Below are 22,720 nucleotides of genomic sequence, written 5' to 3'. Positions count from 1 at the left end.
CTATCAAAAAGACTAGAAGACTAGACTAGAAGACGAGAAGTGACCACTGCTGGCAAGGAGGGGAAGAAAAGGGAACCCTTGTGCACTGCTGGTAGAATGGATATGATGTAACCACTACGGAAAACAGTATCCTCACAAAGCTCAAAGTAGAACTACCATAGGATCAAGCAATTCAACTTCTGGTTCTTTATCTAAAGGGAACAAACACTATCTCCCAGAGACAGCGGCATTTCCATGTTCACTGCACCCCTGTTTACGATAACTAAGATATCTCCATCGACAGGTGCAGGGATTTTTACAAACATCAGAGACACATGCACATATGTGTGCATGCACATGCACTCACACACAATTGTTCAGGCATAGAAAGGAACGAAATTTTGCCATCTGTAACAACACAGATGGACCCTGAGGGCATTACACTAAGGGAAGTGAGACAGAAAAAGATACATACTGTATGATCTCACTTAAACATGGAATCTTCAAAACAAAAACAAAAGCAGAAACAAAAACAAACCACCATGAAAAATACTATGAACTCACAAATACAGAGAGTGGATTGGTGGTTGCCAGAGGCAGGGTGTAGGGGTGGGTAAAACAGGTAAGGCAATCAAAAGGAACAAACTTCCCGTTATCAAATAATTAAGGTCTGGGGATGTAATATACAGCTCCATATATGACTCTAGTTAATACTACTATATTGCATACCTGAAAGCTGAGAGTCATTTTTAAAGGTTCTTATTTAAAAAAAAAAAAAAAAAAAAAAAAAAAAAGGATGATGTTAACTAGACTTACTAGGGTGATCATTTCACAATATTGAGAAATATCAAATCATGACATACATGTCTGAAACTAATATTATATGTTAATTATACTTCAATTTCAAAGAGGACACTCATTTTTTAAAAAGTACCTTGATTGGGGTGACTTATGTTTTATATGTCTACACTTATGTCAGAACTTAATAAATTATACACTGTAAATATGTACACTTTATGGGATGTCCATTCTAATCAGTAAAACTTCAAGACAAAAAAAAAAAAAAAAAAAAAAAAAACCTAAATGGTGTCTTGAATAATTAGTCCCCTCTTCCCTTTTCCATAAATAAATTGCTACAGACAAACACTAAAAATGTAGATAACTTGAAAAAAGAAGAAACTTGAGTGAGCTAGGAAAACCACTTAAACTGAGCCTATGAAACCAACAACAAATGTCCTTTTCACGTGTGAAACAATCAATATTCGTCAAAATAAGGATCTAGATGGGAAAGCCCACTGTACCAGGAAGTTTCTGACCTAAATCTCATTCTCCGCCATCTCTTCCCCAACCAACTTCCAGCCACCAGCGATCATTTAAAAAGTCTAGACCTATATAATACTTTTGAAGGATTAAAGAATTTGGCACTCATATACATAAACGATACTTTTTTCCCCAAGGATCTGAGAGAGAGAACGCACGTGTGCGTTAACAGGAGAGGAAGAGAGAATCTCCAACAGACTCTGTGCTGAGTGGGGAGCCTGAGGCGGGGCTGGATCAAAGGACCATGACCCGAGCTGAAGGCAGAGGCTTCAACCCACAATGTTTAACATAAACATTTTTAAGTTGGTTCTAGGCAGACACATGGTAATGATATTACACTATACAGAGCTCTGATCAGTCATGGCTTTCAAACACTCTCTCTCTTTTTTTTTTACTAAGAACATGTTAATGGAGGAAAAACTCTTGGGAGAATTGGTGAGTTTGCAACTTACGTCTCCAGCTGCGGCAGCCTGCGAGTTGGTGTAAATCCCAAAGGGTCCAGAATCTGAGTAACTGGCGTTCAAAGCGGAAACCTGAAATAGAACGAAATTTTACTGGATGTCATTTTACCAGGGAACACAGGGCCCAATTTCCCAAATAGACAAAAGCCTGGGACCTTCCCGGTACAAGCGAAAGAGATGAATTACGATTTCACGTAACCAGTTCTGGCAAGGGCTGCAGTGTTTTGGATGTGGGTTACTTCTTTCAAAACCATAATGGTTTTAACATTTTTCACTTAAATCTTTCTAAACCAGACTGCTCGCTTTACTTTTTTGCTGGTATTTTCTAACGTTCTTTGATGATTAAAGGTTAACGTCCACATTTATTTATTGTGATCACAGTATTATCACAGCGGCAGGATGGCTGAAGGGTACACACACTGTGGGCTTCAGTATCAGACAAGCCCGCTCTGTTCCCTCTGCTAGTGCTGAGGGCCCCCTTTTTTGCCAATTCACTTACACTTCTCCTACAGACGAAAGTCAAAGGGCTGGGGGAAAATGCTCAGCAGACGTTACCAGATATCCAAGGTAGCCGCAAGTTCAGCCTCAGGACTGGGTATTGCTGTCTGCAGTCTGAGCAGAGTGTTCCGCTCCCTGAGGACAACAAGAATGCTCAGTGTCGTGTTTCCCAGTGTTTATGTGGACGCTTTACACAAAGATCACCTAGGCTGTTTTTAAAAGTACAGACTTTCCAGTTCCTCTAACAGATTTACTCAATCAGATCCCCACAGATGCAATCTGGAAAGCCGCATTTCAAAAATAATTCCAGGTGATTCGTAGGCATGTGAAAGTTGGAGAACCACGGGCTTAGCCCATAGAAGGCGTAAGAAGAAATGTTCTTTCAGGATTTGAAGTTTAATGACCATTTTGAGACTATCCTATTCATATCTCAAATTTCCGGCCAAATGCTCAAGTAGGAATTTCCATTAAATGACATCACTGATCAGAACTGAACTGCAGCCACCCAAAAGCATCCTTAACATTCAGAGGTAAAGAGTAGTATGAAGAAAACAGCAGCATGAGCGAGGAAAGAGGAAACATAGAGGGAATTCAAAGAGCAGCAGCTAAATGTGATAAAGGACTAATTTAAGATAACGGTTTTCAAACAATGCTCCAGGGAACGCCAAGGTTCTACGGAGACAATTCCAAGGCATTTGGTGACAAGTAAACATTAAAAAATTTCTTTAAAAGGGAACATTTTTGGTTTAGCATTGCAGCTAGGAAACTGTAGGGGATGAAAAAGGTTCCTCTGCTTTAAAAAAAAAAAAAAAAATTGTTTTTTTTGAGAACCATCATTTATGCGGTACCTGGGTGGCTCAGCGGGTTAAGCCTCTGCCTTCGGCTCAGGTCATGATCCCAGGGTCCTGGGCTCAAGCCCCGTATCAGGGCTCTCTGCTTGCTAGGGAGCCTGCTTCCTCCTCTCTCTCTCTCTGCCTGCCTCTCTGCCTACTTGTGATCTCTGTCAAATAAATAAATAAAATCTTAAAAAAAAGCAAGACCATCGATAATCTCTGTCTGCAAGAGACTCATCTTAGACTCAAAGACACCTCCAGATTCAAAGTGAGGGGGTGGAAAACCATTTGCCATGCTAACGGACCTCCAAAGAAAGCTAGGATAGCAATCCCTGTATCAGACCTATAGAGATGAACCCAAAGACCAATAATGGATGATGAAGGACACTATATCATAAAGGGTCTATCCAACAAGAAGATCTAACCATCGTAAATATTCATGCCCCTCACATGGGATCAGCCAATTATATAAGCCAGTTAATAACAAAATTAAAGAAACACACTGGTGATAATACAATAATCGTCAGGGACCTTAACACGCCCTCACTGCCAAGGACTGACTGTCTAAGCAGAAGATCAACAAGGAAACAAGGGCTCTGGATGACACACTGCACCGGATGGACTTCACAGATACAGTCAGAGCATTCCACCCTAAGGCAACAGAATACACAGTCTTCTCGAGTGCACGTGGAACATTCTCCAGAACAGAACACCTACTGGCACACAGATCAGGTCCCAACTGGTACCAAAAGACTGGGATCATTCCCTGCCTATTTTCAGACCACCATGATTGGAAACTGGAACTCAATCACAAGAGGAAAGTTGGAAAGAACTCAAATACACGGAGGCTAAAGAAGAATTTTAAACTTCAGGGAAACCAACGAAAATGAAAGCATAACTGTGCAAAATTCTGGGGATGCAACAAAGAGAGGGAAGTATCTAGTAATACAAGCCTTTCTCAAGAAACAAGATAGATCTCAGATACACAACCAAACCTGACACCTAAAGAAACTGGAGAAAGAACAGCCAATGAAGCCTACACTCAAGAGTAGAGCAGAAATCAATATAATAAAACCCAAAGGACAGGAGAACAGATCAATGACTAGGAGCTCGCTCCTTGAAAGAATTAGGAAGATCGATAATCCCCTGGACAGATTGATCAAAACAAAAAGGAGCAAGGACCCAAATAAACAAAATCATGAATGAAAGAGGAGACGTCACAACCGCACCAAAGAAATACAAACAACCGTAAGGACGTATTACGAGCATCTATATGCCAACAAATTGGGCAATCCGGAAGAAACAGATGCATCCCTGAGATAGATACACGACCAAAACTGAACCAGGAAGAAATAGAAAACCTCAACAGACCCATAACCAGCCAAGAAACTGAAGCAGTAATCAAAAATCTCCCAACAAACCAAAGTCCAGGGCCAGAAGTCTTCCCAGGGGAAATTCTACCAACGAGCTACACGAGAATTAATACCCAATCTTCCGAAGCTGTTTCAAACACCAGAAATGGAAGGAGCCCTTCCAAACTCTTTCTATGAGGCCAGCATTACCTTGATCCCCAAACCAGACAGAGACCTCACCAAAAAGGAGAATTACAGAGCAATGTCCCTGATGAACGTGGATGCAAAAATTCTCCCGAAAATACTAGCTAATAGGATCCAACGGTACATGAAGACGATTCTTCACCACGACCAGTGGAATTTAATTCCTGGGATGCAAGGGTGGTTCGATGTCTGCAAATCAATCAATAGGGATAGACTACATAGACGAAGGAAAGGACAAGAACCATATGATCCTCTCAACAGAGGCAGAAAAAGCATAGGACAAACTACGGCATCCTTTCTTGATCAAAATTTCACAGTGTAGGGAGAGGTCCATTCCCATATCATAAAATATCATAAAAGCCATCTATGAAACGCCCACAGTGAATACCATTCTCAATGGGGAAAAAGAGAGCCTTTCCCTTTTCCCCTAAGGTCAGGAACACATCAGGGATGTTCAGTATCACCACTGCTGTTCAACATAGCACTACAAGTCCTAGCCTCAGCAATCAGACAACAGACAACAGAAAGAATAAAAGGCAGGGGTGCCGGCAAGGCTCAGTTGGCTACGTGTCTGCCTTCAACTCAGGGTCCTGGGATCGAGTCCTGATGATGCTCTCTGCTCAGCAGGGAACCTGCTTCTCCCTCTCCCTCCGTCTGATGCTCTGCCTACTTGTGATTTCTCTATCAAATAAACAAATAAAATCTTTAAAAAAGTAAGAAAGAAAGAAAGAAAGAAAGAAAGAAAGAAAGAAAGAAAGAAAGGGCAAAGAGGACATGATACTCTATGTGGAAAACCCAAAAAAGACTCCACCCCAGAATTGCTAGAACTCATACAGGAATTCAGCAAAGTAGCAGGATATAAAATCAATGCCCAGAAATCAGTTGCATTTCTATACACTCACAAGGAGACAGAAAAAAGAGAAACTAAGGAGTCGATCCCATTTGCAACTGCACCCAAAACCATAAGATACCTAGGAATAAACCTAACCAAAGAGGTAAAGGATCTGTACTCCAAAAACGGCAGAACACTTATAGGAAAGAAACTGAGGAAGACACGAAGAAATGCAGAAATGTTCCACGCTCATGGACTGAAAGAACACATATTGTTAAAATGTCTATGCTACCTAGAGCAGTCTACATAGTCAACCCAATCCCTATCAAAATACCAGCAACTTTTTTTTTTTTTTCACAGAGATAGAACAAATAATCCCCAAACTTGTCTGGAACCAGAAAAGACCCCAGACAGCCAAAGGAGTGTTGAAAAAGAACACCAAAGCTGGTGGCATCCCAATCCCAATCTTAAGCTCTACTGCAAAGCTGTAATCATTCAGAGAGTACTGGCACAAAAACAGACAAATGGATCAATGAAACAGAATAGAGAATCTGGAAATACACGCTCAACTCTATGGTCAACTAACCTTTGACCAAGCAGGAGAGAATATCCAATGGAAAAAAGACAGTCTCTTCAACAAATGGTACTGGGAATATTGGACAGCTGCACGCAGAAGAATGAAACTACACTATTGCCTTACACCATACACAAAAATGGACTCAAAGTGGACGAAAGACCTACACCTGAGACAGGAATCCATCAAAATTGTAGAGAACACAGGCAGCAAGTTCCGTGACCTCAGCTGCAGCAACGTCTTGTCAGACACGTCTCCAAAGCCAAGGGTTAACTAAAGGCAAAAAAATGAACTACCGGGACTTCATCCAGATAGAAAGATTTTTGCACAGCATAGGGAACAGTCGACAAAACCAAGAGACAACTGGCAGGATGGAAGAAGGTACTTGCAAAAGACGCGTCAGATAAAGGGACAGTATCCACAATCTAGAGAGAGCTTCCCAAACTCAACACCCAAAGAATCATCTGATCAAGAAATAGGCAGAAGACATGGACAGACGTTTCTGCAAAGACGACATTCAAATGGCCAACAGACACATGAAAAAATGCTCCGGATCACTGGGCGTCAGGGAAACACAAAGCCAAACCACAAAGAGAGACCATTGCACAATGGTCAGAAAGGCTAATATGTATGCATGCACCAATCTATAGGACACCAGCATAAATATATACAAGATTTCTATTCTATGTTAAGTTCCCTAGATAGGGGAAGGCAGGGGAAGGCTCAGGGGCAGTGCCCCAGGGCGATGAGGGGCGGGGCCAGGGCCCCAAGGGCGGCAAGGACTCGCGCAGGGTGGGGGTGGGGGTCTCCGAGGGCCGACTCACCAAAGGGCTGCTCTGGGACTCCGGCACCGGTCCGGACCCGGGCTCCAGTGTGTGCCGTGGCCCAGTCCCGGGCCAGGACCCCCTGTGCCTGCTGTGTGGTGGCGGCAGGGGACGGGAGCACGCCGCCACCGAGAGAGCCGCCAGCCCAGAACCTCCTGTTGGGAGCCCAGGCCCCAGCCGGCGCAGTCGCAGCGGCGGGAGGGAACGGGCGCGTTCCCCGGCCAGGCTCTGGTTGGCCAGCTGCGGCTTCACCATGGCGACGGCAGGGGGCAGCGGGGCTCCGGCGGGGCAGCTGCAGAAGCGATTCCTAAACCGGTGCACTAGCGCCAGGCCCGGCTGACTCAGGCCTCTGCCGCCCCACACCTGGGCCACTCTGTGCAGAGCGGAGGACCCGCCCACCGGGCACCGGGCACCTCCACCGTCCGGCGCAACCCCACGCCTGGTCTAGGCGCACAGCCTCGGGAGGCCACAGAGGCACGGCGCAGGCGGCGGCCCGGCCCGGGAACCGCCAAACCAAGGTGCGGGCGGAGCTGTTCCTGCAGGGCTGACGGGGCAAGGAGGGGCAGGACCCTCTGGAGTCTCTGGAGGCTGGCAATACCCAAAGGCTCCGTGAGGCCCGTCGTCTGCGCTGGTGTAGACATCCCTGAAATGCACCACGGGTCCCCTCTCCTCGCTGGACGGATGCGTCTGACTGCACTTTCCACCTCAATGAAAGAGATGCTACTGCGTGGAAAGCTCATGCCGCCGCACTTTGTGTACTGCGACCCCACTTAGGGGGACGTCCAGGGCCAGGTGCATTTTCTGGCGGCAGGCACCTGGGTGCAGTCAGGCAGGAGCATGCACGAGGGGCCGCCCCAGGACAGCCAGCCAAGCAGGGGAAGGAGGGCAAGGGCCCAAGCCTGGTGTGGGGAGCTGCCGCGATGAGGGGCCCCAGGGTCTTGGCTGTTCGGAACTACCTGACCCGCCGCGGCTGCGGAGGCGGCTTGCGGGAGCGCGGGAGCGCGGGTGCGCGGGAGCGCGCGCGAGGTGGGGGGGGGGCGCGGGAGCGCGCGCGAGGTGCTGCTTGGAAACAATGGCGGTTGGCTTTTGATTCTTAGCCTGGCGCACGCAGGGGTTCTGTGACACTTGGCGGGGTAGTCCGGCTGGACTGGACGCTTTCTCACCGCGGACCAGGGCAGTTGTATGACCGCCAGATGTTCTCCTGGGCTGGTGGGCTGGGCTGTGGCCTAGGCCATACCCTAGGGGCCGTGGACAGCAGCCACACCTCTTTGACCAGGGACATCTCTGATATTCACAGACATGTGCTGGGGAAAGGGACCTTCCCTGGGGACGCCATGGATGTGGCTGATGTCATCTCATCCCAGACACAGATCAATAGACGCCTCCCTGAGACAGAAACGCTGGAGGCTGAAGTGACTCACTGGAAGATGTTGTGCCCGTGTTCCACCCAGGGACCAAATACCATCGACCCAGAAACAGTGTGGAAACTGAAGAGCCACATCAGGGACCTACAGCAGAAGCAGATGCGGGAAATGGACAAACATCAGCTGGAAGTGGCCGTGTTGCAAAACACCCACCGGCAGAAGCTGGCCGACCTCACTGACCGGCACCGCAAACAACTGATGGACTACCAGCGACAGGTGCAAGACCTGCAAAACCGAGATGCTGCCGGGAACGTGAACCGTGACCTTCTGGAGGAGAGGGAAATGGATCTCAGAAGGCTGAAGCAGCAGCTTACACAAATGCAGCGGCTCAACGACAGTCTGAACAACCTTGCTTCCGACCTCCGAGCAGAAAAGGAGAAGTTGGTTCGTCAGCTCCAAGACGCAACCCATCAGCTGGAGGAATCCGTTCTGCGCAACAACGAGGATTCCCTAAAGAACAACATCGCCGTGAGGGCTTTAAAGATAGAGAAAGGACGGTTAGTGGCCAAACTGTGTCGGGCCGAAAAGAAGCTTTTCCAACACAAGACGGAACAAAGCCTCAGAGAATGGTCACCCGCAGACAATGGCCATTCCGTTAAACTCGGTCAGGAGAAAGACCTGGAGATACTACACCTCCAAGAGAGGATCGAGCAGATGGACGCCGAGCACCAGGAAACGAAGGAACTGCTGTCCTTTGCTTTGGAGGAGCAGAACCAACTGACAGAATGCCTCAGGGAGCAAGAGGAGTACATCAAGGAACTCCGCGAGAGGCCAGAGCTTCAGGAGGAACTCGGCCAGTCGACCGAAACCTTCAGAAGCCATGACGTCTTACCCGCATCCGTGGAGGACAAAGACGTGCGTCTCCCATCCACGACCGACCAACACCCTCCTGTGGACCAAGACCCGGAGCGCCTCACACAACAGAGTCGCGCTGTCCCTCTGGTTGACCCGAAAGTCCTAGAGGAGATTGAAGAACTCGAGTGTGAGGTCTTTCAGCTCAACAGGTTAAAAGATGATCTCGAGGAGGAGATACAAGAACAACAGAAGATCATTCACAACCAGCAGCAGGGGAAGAGAGCACTGCTTCAGTCCTTACAGGAGCAGAAGGAGAAGGTGGACCGTCTTCAACACCGGCAGGAGGAGATGAACACCGAACGCGCTCAGCTCCTCGCAGCCAAAGACGAGATGATTCGGAATCTGCAAGTCACGCTGGAAGAGCTGAGAGCCCAGGTGCCCGACAAAAGCCCGCACATTCCGAGAGAACCCTGTGAGGACGAGGAGGTGCGAGCAAGCCAGCCTCTCCCCAGAGAGAACGCAAGTGAAGAGCGTGATCCATCTCAAGCTGAAATTCAAAGGTTAGTCCAAGGGATCCAAGAACAGGACCCGGAGACGAAGCTTCTCACTGAAGAGAACGTCCGGCTGACCGCGCAAGTGGATCGGCTCTCCAGAGAGGAGATCGGGAAACTCACTCGGATCATCCAGCAAAAGGATGTGGAGATTCAGGGTCTTTCCAGCAGAATCTCGGAGGCTTCTCACAGCCAGAACAGGCACGTGGAACAGCTTCAGCAGCAGTTGCAAGAGTGTGCTTTGAAAAGCCAACAGATCTTGGCCATCCTGAACGAGAAGATGAGGGAGAAGAGCCATCTGGAAAGGGACTATCACGAAATGACCCATCGACTTGCTGCCAAGGAAGCGGACCTCCAGAGGGCGCAAGAGGAAAACCAAAAACTGTCCACCAGAGTGGAAAGCAGCGGCCAGGAGGTGTGTACAGAAAGGATTCGGGACTTGTCACACGTGATTCGAGAAAAAGACCTGGAGGTGGCTGCGTTGAGTCAGCTATGCCAGACCTTCCTGAGGATCCTGCAAACACCCAGCCCTGGTCATGGGGTTCGAGGAGGTCGAATCCATCAGTTCCAGCAGCTTCTCCAGGAACGGGACACGTTAACACAGCGAGTGAAGATCCTGGAGGAGTGGAAAGAGCAGGTGCTGACCACCGTCCAAAATCTGAAGCGGGAGTCCCCCCAGCTTCAGACACATCTGCGACAACTGCAGGCGTGGGCGTGCCCCAACAGCGAGAACGTTCTGAAACCGCAGGCAGCCTCTCTGGACCAGATCCCAACTTACCAGGGACATGAAATAAACTTCCACGAGCTAGAGAAGGAACTGGCCCAACTGCAGCTCCGCATCGGGGAGCTCTGCAATGCCAAGGACCTCCTTTTAGGGAACCTTGGTGTGATTTTCCTCCAGACCTCCAGCGACTCCCGGAAGGCCGTGAAATCTGACCCCGTGAGTGAGGCCTCTCAGGTGATCGGAGAGGAGGTAGAAGAGCTCCGAAAACCAGGGCGAGGAAAAGAGACAAGGATCCGAACCCTCCGGGAAGATCAGCAGAGATGGATTGCTTCGGGGGCTGCCACGGGGGAAGGAGAAGGCAAAGCACGGGAACACAGCGATGCCGATTCCCACACGGAACGGCCGACGGAGAAACCGGCCCTTCTGCGAAACTGCCTTCGGGCTCAGGAGCTCCGAACCCAAGCGAAAAGTGAGGAGCTGCTTTCCTTACAGGAGAAGCTCTGTGGCCAGCTGAGTGAGAACGAGCTGCTGAGGCAGGCGGTCACCAATCTGAAGGAGAGGGTGGCAGACTTCGAAATGGACGTGTGTCGCCTGAGAGAGGAAAACGCCAAGATCGTGGAACGATCTAGAGAACAGGACATGGAGAATCGGGCGTTGCAAGAGACCAATCGGCTGCTGTCAGTGACGCAGAGAGAGGAGGCATCCCAGCATGCTGCGATGAGAGAGAAGGCCCTGGCCTTGGAGCAACTGCTGCGAGAGAAAGAGGAGGGCGAGACCGGGGAACTGAACCGGCTCGCCGCCGCCGTTCGGTCCACGCAGGAAAAGGCAGCTGCGTGTCAGCGGGAGAGAGATGACGTCGTGTTGGCACTGACACAGAAAGAAACGGAAGCCCGCGCCCTCCAGAAGGAGGTTCACCAGCTACGAGAGAGAGAGCTGCGCCTCACCCAGGAGCTGGAGAGAGGGCGGCAGCTCGCTGCAGAAGCCCAAGATTCTCGTCGCCGGGAAGCTTTGGCCTCGGAGGACCGAGTGGCTCAGCTGAGAGAGGAAGTGACGGTCTTGCAGGGAAAACTCGTTTGGTCTTCCGCTGCCATGCAAAAGGCCAGCCACGGAGCCAGGCTGCAGGTAGAGTCGCTGCGGGAGCAGCTGCACGTGGTCACCCAGCAGAAGGAGGAAGCTGTGCTCCGGCTTGCCGCCTCCCAGGAAGAGGGAAGGCGCTGTGATCAGACCCTAGCGAGCCTGAAGCTGGAACTGGCCGAATGGATGGAAAAGGCAGACGCCCTAGAAGGAAACCTGAAGTCCTTACAGGGACGTTTGCATCAAACCAATGCCGACTTGGAGGAGAAGGAGGACCGACTCCAAGAGTTCAAGAAACAGAACGAGGTCCAGCAGGAAATCCTGGAGGACACACAGAGGAGACTGATGACCTTAGTCAGTCAGTCCGAAGGAATGGCGGACAAAGCCCTCCTAAGGAGACTCTTCGTGGGAGCTTTCCAGGCAGCGGATGCGGAACGGCAGGAAGCGTTGAGCTTGATGGCAAGCACGCTGGGGATCCGAGAAGACCAGCTGCGGCAGCTGCGCAGCCGGGAGCCCGCGGGTGTGCCCAGCGGGGGGACTGGGGGGCCTGGATCCAGAAGCGCCCCCAACACCCCTGCGAAACCAAATCACCAAGCTGTGGCCCAGCGTTCCTTTTCAGACCTTTTTGTCCAGTTTCTAGAAGCGGAATCTCATTCAGCTTTTCCACCGCCAAAACCCTCTGCTCGTGTCGTGAAGCCCCCAGATTCAGGAGGAAGGGGAAAGCCGCCTAAGAAACAAGGCCCATCACGACGGAACGCTACCCTGGCATCCACACCCGGAAAAAAGGACGTCAAGCCCCGCACCACAGCTGTGTCTCTTATTAATCCACCTGGACCGCAAATGGATGGATCGGAGCACCTTCTTCTAAATGCTGTCACTGACGCTTTACCCGTGTACACGCCGCATATACTATCACCTGCCCAGAAGGTTGGAAAGGCGGCCAAAGACCTCTCAAAGAAATAGACGATTGTGAGCCAGAGTGACACCACGCTTTGAACATCCCAAGTCACTCTGCGTGTCTACCTTATCTCCTAATGTTCTTTTTCAAAATGCCAAATGTTTCACGGTTTTGCTTTCAGCTGAAGAAACATCTTTCTTTTATGACTTAACAAAAAAGGGGTCTCTCAATGACTGCAGAAGTATTCGCCAAAGTGAAAACACCGGTGACTTCCTTTTTATGTTTTAAGATCTTATTGATCTTTTCGACAGAAATTGAGGGCACACGTACAGGGGGAGCACCAGAGGGAGAGACAGAAGCAGGCTCTCCCCGGAGCAGGGATCCTGACCTGTGACCTGATCCTAGGACCCCCGGATCATGACATGAGCCAAAGACAGTTAACAGACTGAGCCACCCAGATGCCACAGCAGTGGTGACGTTCGTAGGACAGTCGACACTGATGGCCTTGGAAGCTGTGGTCTGTAATGCTGGAAGGTTTACACAAGGGCCAAGCGTCTACGGATACCTTATGCAGAGAACACATCAACTTGTTTCAGTGTTCCAAATGTATCAGATACACGACCACACAATCCTTGTATGGGAAACCAGGTGACTAGCACAAAAGTACACGATGAAGAGGACGTTTAAAAAAAAAAAAAAAAAAAAAAAAGTTTGCTTTTCCCAGGTAAGTCTCATTTCTCTTAATTTTTTATCTTCTAATTTTTAAAAATCATTTCCTTTTCTGTTGTCTGCAAAAGCACGCTATGGCTAACCTGATTTCTCTCGGGCCTTATGTAGGTTGGCCTGCTTAGGAGTATACTACTTATTCTCTGACTTGCTTCCCACCCCCAACCCCGCCAAATCACTCTGCCTTAGAGACCATTTTTGAAATGGGAATGAATTCCATCTTATTCTTAAATGGAAAACCCAGCGGCTTACGGTTCTGCCCTAAGTTCTAGAAGTAGCTCCTCTTGATCATCCTTTAAGCGGTTTGTAACTGGAAGGTCCATGGTCGACTCCCTTGTTCATTTCTTCAGAAGCCCCTTCAAATCTTCATTTGCTGGATCATGGCGCAGGCTGTCAGGGAACTGGAGCTTACTTGGGAAGAAACTGTGCCTGGTCCCCGTGCTAAGGAGGGCTTGTTGGCCAGGGGATCCGATCTGGGGGAGCAGAGTGGGAAGGGAACTTGGGGTGAGGCCATCCGAGGCCCTCCAAAGTTACCGGATGCCAAGACAACACTTCCTATTGAACCTTCACCTCAGGCTTTCCATCAGAACGGACTCTGATATATGGACATCCATTTCCTGCTGAGACTCTTAAGGCGTAGGACAGGTGCTTCTCTAGGATGTGAAGCTGTCATGTGACCAGGAGGGAGACGTGGTCATCAAATCCAAAATGTAGTAACTTCCATTGATGTTCACGCAGTTGATCCCAAGGGAATCGCTGGGTGGCCAAGGGGTAGAAGGAAGAGCGGACGTCCTCCGGCACCATGGAATCTGGCAATGCACTGTGGACAGAAGCCCCCACCTCCACCTGCAGGTAGGATATGCAGACTTGGGCTTCAGCCTGGAGCGGGAAGGCCTTGGGAACTATATTCAGCTGGTGGTGGTGGTGGTGGGGGGGGGGGGGGGGTCCCATGACCCAGAGAAGAATGGACAGCTGGAGAGGAAGGCTCAGAGTCTGTGAGAGATGCTGTTTCCAGGAGAGCCCAGTGCATGGCCAGCAACTGCTGCTCTCATGGTCTCTCACCAGGGCCGAGGAGGGCCGTTTCTTGCATTGGGAGCCCATGGACGATTGACAGATAGCATGGACAGAGAGTCCAGGGACTCCAGGAAGCAGGAGAGGAGGCTGCTACAGCCTTTTGACCTGGGCACGAACAGCTGGTTTTTTCCTCAAGCTTTTTGTTTTTGTAGTTGAGAGAGCGCCCTGGCTGGAAAAGGGGGTGAAAGGGAGAGGGAGAAGCGGGCTCCCCGCCGAGCAGGGCAGGGAACCCCCTGCCAGGCTCCATCTCAGGATCCCGAGATCAGGACCTGAGACAAAGGCAGACGCTTCACCAACTGAGCCACCCAGTCACCCCCAACAGGTCAATTTTGCTTGCACAGATCCGAGAGCCTTCTGTTGAGGGGAGACCCTCCCCCCTCTGCGTGGGCTCGTTAACAAGGAACAGCTGAAATGGGTTTCTGTAAAACCGATAAACAAGGAATATGTTGCCTCCAGTACCCAAAAAGTACGGAAAGATGTTGGACTTGTATGTCCTTTTTTCTTTGTAAGGATTTTACTTAGGGACTTGACAGATCACGAGAGAGAGAAAGACACACAGACAGAGAGGACAAAGGGCTGGTAGGGGCAGAGGGAGAGGGAGAAGCAGGCTTCCTGCTGACCAGGGAGCCTGATGCAAGGCTTGTTGCCAGGACCCTGAGATCAGGATCTGGGCCCAAGGCAGACCCTTGACTGACAGACAGAGCCACCCCTGCAGGTCCTTAACAAGTGTGCCCAACAAATATCCTCACAGTAGGATCTCCTGGATGTGATGTCCCATCTGTATTCCCGGAGAAAGACGAATGCGCTAAGATCCTGCCCACAAAGTTTGCCTGTTTTAGAGCAGAGCGGTTTGGGTGCCCCGCGCGTAACAAGGTAAATCCTGTCTCCTTCAAGGTCAAGGCACATGCGACCGAGAGGCACTGAACAGAACATACTGGCCAAATGTATTAGAGCAAAATATTCACCATCGTTAAATCTGTGGGGCTCCCTCATGGCTTTTTCAACGACTTAACCTCAAAGAGAAAGCAAGAGCAAAAGCTAGCAAAGGAGCCGGGGCCCGGGGTGGTGGCAGGGACAGAAAGGCAGAGGCGGAGAAAATCCCAAGCGGACTCCACCCTGAGCACACAGCCCGACATGGGACCCTAGCCCATGACCCTGAGAGCCTGACCTGAGCCAAAAGCTCAACCCACTGAGCCCCCCAGGTGTCTCCGGTGTTTTCAGGGTACAGGGGTTTATTTTATCAGGGACGGTAAGACAAGCAGATACACAAGGAACTCTCCCAACGCAAGAAGCGTTCATCGACTCCCTGATCCCGAGAGAGGAGGTCCTGAGAGCCATGGAGGGCCACCCAGGGAAGTACCAGGGGCGGTCAGGAGAAAGAGGGAGTGAAGGGACAGACGACACGGGCAAGACCCTTTACTGGGGTTTCCATGGCAAGGGGCAGGTGAATCCGGCTAAGCACATTTAAGACTGCCTAGTCGGTGTCATGTCAGTGGGTTCCGGGACACAGTGGTGTCTGTCTGGAGTAGTCTGTCCCTGCCCCTGGGGTGATCAGGGCAGGGGATAGTGGCCCAGAGTGAGAGTTTCTTAAAAGAGGTGGTTGGGGGTAAAGGCTCCAAATTGGTTGCTTTACATGTGAACGCTCTGCCTGTAGGCAAGCTGCGGACCATCTCTAGGAATTAAGTAAGCCTGCCAGGGAAAGTCCCTCCAAAGTCAGCAAGGCCCGAGATGTCAAAGCAGGAAAGACAGAAGGCACAATCTATGGTTCTTATACTCGCTATAAACAGAACGTGCATTAAGTCCGTGAAGGTTAGCCAACCGGTGCATCTTGGCAACAGTACACTTCATTCAGAACCTACGCTGTAGAGGCACAGGAGGCAATCGGCCTCCTTGGAATTTTGCCAATTAAATTATTTTAGTGAATTTATGATTTCCTTTTTACTTTTTATTGGTTAGAGATTTGATGTATTCATTTAAGAGAGCGAGAGAGCGAGAGAGCGAGCAAGCAGGTGGGACAGAGCAGGACCCCGGGGGAGCAGCAGGGAGAGGCAGAGGGAGAAGCAGACTGACTCCTTGCCCAGCAGGGAGCTTGACATGGGGCTCTATTCCAGGATCCCGGGATCAAGACCTGAACTGAGGTCAGGTGATTAACCATGTGAGCCACCCGGGTGCCCTTGTACATGTTGGATCTACAACCGGGTCAAATTCTGAACCTACGATGAATTAGTTCGTGGGGGCCCCGGCAGGGGGGGGGGGTCCCCCTACCTCCTGTATTCAGTTTTCTCTCTCCCACTCCTCCTTTGCTCGGGTTTGTGTCTTCCTGGATATACTGGGGGTGGGGTGGGGGGGTGTCTTTTGCCCTGCTCCTCGTTCTCGGTTTTTTCTTCCAGAGAGTCTCAAATCAGCATCATCAGCCTTGGGGCTTCTGTCGCGGCGAGGGTTGTATGGTCGCACGCCTCCGCCTCCTGGCGGAAGTCAAGGTGGGACCGGATCCCCTCAGTGTGCCATTCTTACATTTCCCTGCGTCGGGGCCTCCCTCCTCCGTTGCACCCACAACACAGAGGGTCACCCCCGGGGCTGTGCTTGGGGTGTGCTTTCCCCCATAGGATCCGGACGTCCGCATCCATCACTGGCCCAACACCCAGTCCCTGGAACTGAGGCACACCAGTCAAGCATGTCCTGCGGTTGCCAACCTCAGGGGGGAGCCCTGGAGACCAATACAGGCCACATGCAGGTCACATGGGTGACGCCTCCCCCCAAGATACAGTCCATTCTCCTTCATTCTCACCTTGTTGGCAAGGAGGGGACCTTAGTTTGGAAATGGATGGCGACCTCCGTGTGAGATAACAGAACACGGGCCAACACACAAGCTGGCCGGCGATGGCCAGTTCCCTCCCGGATCGTGACTGTCCCCTCTGAAGCCAGTTAGTTAGCGAAGGAGCAGGTCAAGCTGACCCCCGCGTCCTCAGTTAACATACGGACACCGTGCCTGGGATGCTGCCGCTTGTTTTAATCACCATCTCCTCAGGTCCCCGATGAGAGAGACATTCCTGCTCCAGACTTGTGGGATGCCCTGACACCCGACACGGGTGACTGACCAACGGTTTACTCGTCACATACCCTCACGCTTCAGGGGAGGAGGATACCACACACCGTGCAGGACGACACAGACGTCGCGCTTGAGAACAGAGAGAACCGGCAGCAGGGCCTTCGAAGGCAAGACTCGCTTCTTGAAACAAGAGGGTGTGGCAAGTCCTGGTTCCCATGGGAGGGGGTGAGTGGCTGGCCTGAAGAATTCAGTGGGCTTCTAGGGAACCGAACGCTGCTCCCCCAAAACCAACAGGCACTATGGCTAGTCCCTAGGATGAGAAGGGTGTTTGGGGAAGAGACCTCCCCTGTGAGGGAAGAGGGAGAGGAGAACGTGCAGGATGCCATTCGGGTCCCTCCTTGATCTTCCGCGTGTCAACACAGCCCCTGACACGGAATCTTCATTGCAGGCCTTATGCCCCAAGAGGGTACGACAAATGCTTCTAGAACTAACAACGGAACGTCCCAGAGAAACAGTATACGGGCTAAACACAGAAAGGTAAGCTGTATTCCTCTATGCCGGCAACGAATATGGAGGCTCCACAATCCAACACACCTTCGCAAAGAAACTACTTCGGGATAAATCTAACAGTGCCTGTCCAGGCATCCCATGCTGAAAGCTATTTAGCACTGATACAGGAAGTCCAAGATAGAAATAAATGGAAGAGATACACCACGTTCGTGATCTGGAAGACTAGGCATCGTCACGATGTCAATTCTCCCCAGACTGATAGAGAGACGTAACGCCATGTCTATCAAAATCCTGTCAGCTTCGTGTGTTTTCGTAGAGATAGACAAAAATATTCTAAAATCTATGTGGAAGGACAAAGGAATCAGAGTAGTTTCAAAACCGGTTTTGAAAAGAAGAGTAATTTGGGAACGCAGTCTTTAGAGTGTCAGAGCTTAGTAGTAGTTGTAACAAGGAAGCCCGTGTTGGTATTGGCAGGACGACAGTCCCACAGAACAAAGACTCCAGAAACAGTCCCCACAAGTATGCCCATCTGAGTTTTGAAAAGGGTGCTGAGGCAATTCCATTCCAGACAGCTCGGTTTGGTGCCGACCACAGCCATCTAGAGCTTGTGAGGAGCTCAGAGAGGCCACCCTCAGAACACAGCAGCAGCAGAGGGGGAGGATGGTGGTGTGACCGAGCTCCTGCCAGGTGGGAATGGGAGAGAGACTGTGTGCCCAGGGTTGTGTGGGCGGGGCCCAAAGACCTATCCGGCGGGCGATGCCTTCCGAAGGCCGGGGGAGCAGGGAAACTGTCCATTCAGCGTGGGGGCCCGGCACCCAGGAGCGGGAAGGTGGTTAGGATAGCTGACGGGCGGGGCACTGAGACACTTGAGCGGAGTCTGAGCAAAAGCACCTCCCGTTTTCCAGGCTTCTGTGAGGCTTGCTGCTTGTCTGGCGTCTCAAGACCCCACAACCTTGTCCCGGTGGGCGTAGCACCTCACAACCTCCAGACCCACGGACACTGGTCTGAGGACAGACACCCCTTTCCAGCTCCTGTACTTCGTCCTCAAGGTCGGCGCGGAGGACCAAGAAGTGAGCAGCCCTTGGGAAGATGCTCCTCTGCACGGAGGTACCTGTAGGGCATGATGTCAGGGCCCCGTGTCTCCGGGGGGGCTGGGGCCTCGCTGGGAGGCGGGCCTGTGTCTCAGGAGTACACCGGTTTGCCAAAAGGTAGCCGTCAGCTTGTGTGCCCCTCCTTTCGCAGCTGAGAGGAGCCCAGAACGGGGCCTCGTTGATGGAGCTGCTAACTATGTGGGGGGCCTGGAGACAGAGCGAGCGGAAATGCGGCCGAACCGGGCAGATGAGGTTTCAGCCTTGCTGGGGCTCAAGTCCCGCTAGAAGAGACCGACTTGAAGCCCGTAAGTGGAGTGTTGATGGGAGAGGAGTTCCGTTCTCCTCCTCGAGTAGGTTACGTTCCACGAGGGGTTGTCAGGATCCCCACCGTGCACCTGAGATCAGGCCAGTCAGGGGTCAGTGTGTGTGTGTGTGTGTGTGTGTGTGTGTGTGTGTGTGTGTGTGTGTGTGTGTCTGTAGGGGGAATGGCCTTCCTTTTGGGTGGGTTGTGGCTATCAGTGATTGGAACCCATGATGAACAGGACTGACAGGATGCGTGAGGGACTCACCCCCTGGCTGGCCAAGACAGGGAGGAAATAACGACCCGTGACATTCGTCATTACTGTTTTGCATTGAGTGCTGGGAAGTACAGGGTGCGTTAGAGTTTGTAATTTGCTGAGTAATGTTCAAGCGGAGACCAGGAGGCTAAGAAATCCAGGCGGATGTGGGAAGGTGTTCCGTTAGGGCCGGGAAGGATGTGTAGTGTTGAAGGAATTGACAGAATGTCCTTGAAGCTGGGGCCACGTGGGGACCGTGGGGTGGGGAAAACCAACGTTTGGGGTGACGACTTGTCGTTTTTGTAGGGTCTTGGAAACGAATCATAGTGATTTAAAACATGGGGTCCAGACCCCAAGCAGATCCTACCTCTGCCTCTTATGAGCCGTGTTGCTAAAGCATTGTACGTCTCCGTTCCCTGACGGGACGAATGGGGATGATGATAATCCCACGTCATAGAGGACTGTAAAGACGAAGTGAAATTTAACATTAACAAAACACTTAGCGCCATGTCTGACACGCAGGAGGTGTCCGTGGTGGCTCGTTCAAGACGTAAAGAAATACACAGATTAGTTTGGAAGACTTGGGGACAGTCTGTGGTGACGTTTGTGAACATACGTGGACTCCATGCCACTTCATTTCTTCTCCAGCTTTCAGATGCTCTTGACCACATGTGTCACACTGTTGAATGAGAAAGAATTTTTCTCAAATGGACAGTTCTTTGTCCAGAGAGTCTGCAGCGCCACTGAAATGACGAGAGGGAAATAAAAGGCTTTGCAGTACCGTGTCCCAATTAGCTGTGCTTAAAATGCCCTGATCAATTGATTTAGTTCGTATGTGTGGGTAACCGTTTGTGCGAACTTGCTTCAAGTCAATTGACTCTAGAGTCACTGAGACACAGAATACGGACAGAGAAGTAGTATGGCTAGAGCTTGGCTTTTCTGGACTCTCTATGGGATAGGTGTTTTGTTCTGTTTTGTTTTTGTTTTCAGGTAGGAAACATCTTTATTATTGGCCTTGACTCATTCATCATACAGTGTCCAACGTGGATTCCGTGTCCTGACAACCTGCCTGGCGCATTACTCCGCTGGCCGCTCTGGTCCAGACGTCAGGCCGTCCCCCGAGGGAAGCCAACCCCACCGGCCCCAAAAGTTCATGCCTGGGGTGCTGAGCGCCAGCCTGTCCCAGGAATGGGCCCCTTGGTTCCTGGCCCTCTACTCCGGCCAGCAGTTCTGGGGAGGCCGAGGCTGGAGCCCGACACTCTCCTTGGTTTCGGGATCGTTTAAGAAAACCGAGGAGACAAACGTTTCACCGTCTTTAAAAACACAGGAGTCTGAGGAGAGAAGCCAAGGTCCGCCGCTTGGCAGCTCCGTGGGAGGACGAAGCATCCGTGTCCCTTGCCGCCGACCCACTCTGCGCCGCCTCCTTATGCCCACGCGGAAGCCCATTTTCAGGCGGCGGTATTGGCACAGGTGGTGCTGGCCGACCTGGCAGCGACGGTCGGAGCCGCGGGTGTAGCCGGGGTAGCTGCGGTTGCTGTGGATGCCTCCGCTGGAAGCAGCTCTCGGGGCCCTCGCAGGGGAAGACGCTGTAGCGCTTGCCGCTCGACATGTGCCCACACCCCATGCAGTCCACCTGCAGCTCCGGCTTCGCCAGGCTCGGAGTCGCTGGCAGCGCCCGGGGCTGAGGCCCAGGAAGCTGCTGGAGGCCTGCAAGGCCCCGTGGCCAGCACTTCGCGAGCTGCCGCCCCCTCTGTGGCCGCACCTTCCCTGCCTGGGCCTCAGGCGGGGCCCCGGACTCGCTCGCCTTTGCCGCCGCCGCCACCCACCCTGGGAGCCGGCCTCGTGCTGCAGCCGCTTTTCTCTGGGATCGTTTTTATCATTTCTCTGCTCTCCTCTGTCTCAGTCTCCCGACGCCTTCCTGCGTCTGCAGCCCACACATTGTCGGGGAAGTTTGGGTTTGGAATGGCAGACTAAATAGTGGTTCCCAACCCAGTGCTAACCAGCAAAGCATGAAGGACTTTGGCGTTTTTTGTCTTTTTTTTAAAGATTTTGTTCATTGGACAGTGAGAGATCACAAGTAGGCAGAGAGGCAGGCAGAGAGAGGGGGAAGCAGGCTCCTTGCTGAGCAGAGAGTCCGATGCAGAGCTGGATCCCAGGACCCTGAGATATTGACCTGAGCCGAAAGCAGAGGCCTTAACCCACTGAGCCACCCAGGCGCCCCCTGTGGCCATTTTTTTTTAAAGAAAAGACAGATGCTTATGTCCAACTCTAGACTCAGGGAGTCAGAGCCCTCTGGGATAGGCCCCAGGGTACAAGGACCAAGCATGTTTACCATCTAGATGCACTTCACGGCAGCTTTTTTGGCACTGGGCTTTCCATTATCTGAAAAAAACATTCAGCGAGATTGGGAGAACCCAATAAACTAACGTTTGATGACATTTAGCAGGGCTCTGCCCTTCAGGGTCTGGGATAGCGTGAGCTACATGTTTGGTGTAACGTGTTACACACCCTTAGGTCTTGTCAGAAAGGGATGGATTGGGGCGCCTGGGTGGCTCCGTAGGTTAAAGCCTCTGCCTTCGGCGCACGTCATGATCCCAGGGTCCTGCGATGGAGCCCCGCATCGGGCTCTCGGCTCAGCAGGGAGCCTGCTTCCTCCTCTCTCTGCCTGTCTCTCTGCCTACTTGTGATCTCTCTCTGGGAAAAAGAAATATATATATATATATATATATATATATATATATTAAACCTTTAAAAAACAAAATAAATTTAAAAATTTTGAAAACGTTACGGACTGTTTTTTCTTTTGCTTGGTTTTGTACATCAATTTTATGTATTTCACAGAGAACGAGCCAGACAGCATAAGCAGGGGGGGACAGCAGGGGGAGAGGGAGAAGCAGGCTCCCCGCTGAGCAGGGAGCCCAACAAGAGGCTGGATCCCAGGACCCTGAGATCAGGACCAGGACCTGAGCTGATCCCAAGAGTCGGACTCTGAGCCAAACCGAGCCACCCAGGCACCCTTACAGGAAAATAAATGGCCAGGCTAAAGAAAGAGCAGGGACAAAGTGAGGCCTGTCATTAGAAGAGGCGTGTGAGACCTGTTCACCAACGGCAAGGTAACGCGTCGTCTTCTCACTCGGGACTTAACAGATACAGAGAGTCAACATATTTGTGAGATAATCAGATCAATCTGAACTGTGACTTGACATGTCACGCCACTGAGAAATTATGTTGAAATGTTTAAAGAGTGACGATACTTTTGTGGGTCTATCTATGTGTGTGTCGCACAAGGGCAGTTTTGTTCCCTGGGAGATGTTTGGCCACGTCTAGGACACATTCGGTGGTCAGAAGCAGGAGTGAGGAAGACACTCTC

At 51.1% G+C, this 22,720-nt stretch overlaps 1 long non-coding RNA gene and 1 pseudogene across 3 annotated transcripts; both read left to right on the top strand.

The window, feature by feature from the left end:
- Positions 1-7,797: 7,797 nt before the first annotated feature.
- On the top strand, positions 7,798-12,408 carry LOC309854249 (thyroid receptor-interacting protein 11 pseudogene; annotated as a pseudogene). Its single transcript has 2 exons — positions 7,798-7,903; positions 8,357-12,408. The product of its transcript is annotated as a thyroid receptor-interacting protein 11 pseudogene (transcript).
- A 5,400-nt stretch (positions 12,409-17,808) lies between these two features.
- On the top strand, positions 17,809-21,386 carry LOC309854593. Of its 2 annotated transcripts, XR_014306308.1 has the most exons (4): positions 17,809-18,389; positions 18,608-18,809; positions 18,945-19,098; positions 20,341-21,386. It is a non-coding gene; the product is annotated as an uncharacterized lncRNA (long non-coding RNA). The 2 variants fall into 2 exon arrangements; XR_014306309.1 differs by having other exon boundaries at positions 18,608-19,098.
- Positions 21,387-22,720: the final 1,334 nt, after the last annotated feature.

Source organism: Mustela nivalis (assembly GCF_964662115.1).
Source record: "Mustela nivalis genome assembly, chromosome: 19".
In the NCBI taxonomy this organism is placed as follows: domain Eukaryota; kingdom Metazoa; phylum Chordata; class Mammalia; order Carnivora; family Mustelidae; genus Mustela; species Mustela nivalis.
The sequence above is the reverse complement of the archived record's forward strand: the minus strand, read 5'-3'. Positions and strand labels throughout refer to the sequence as shown.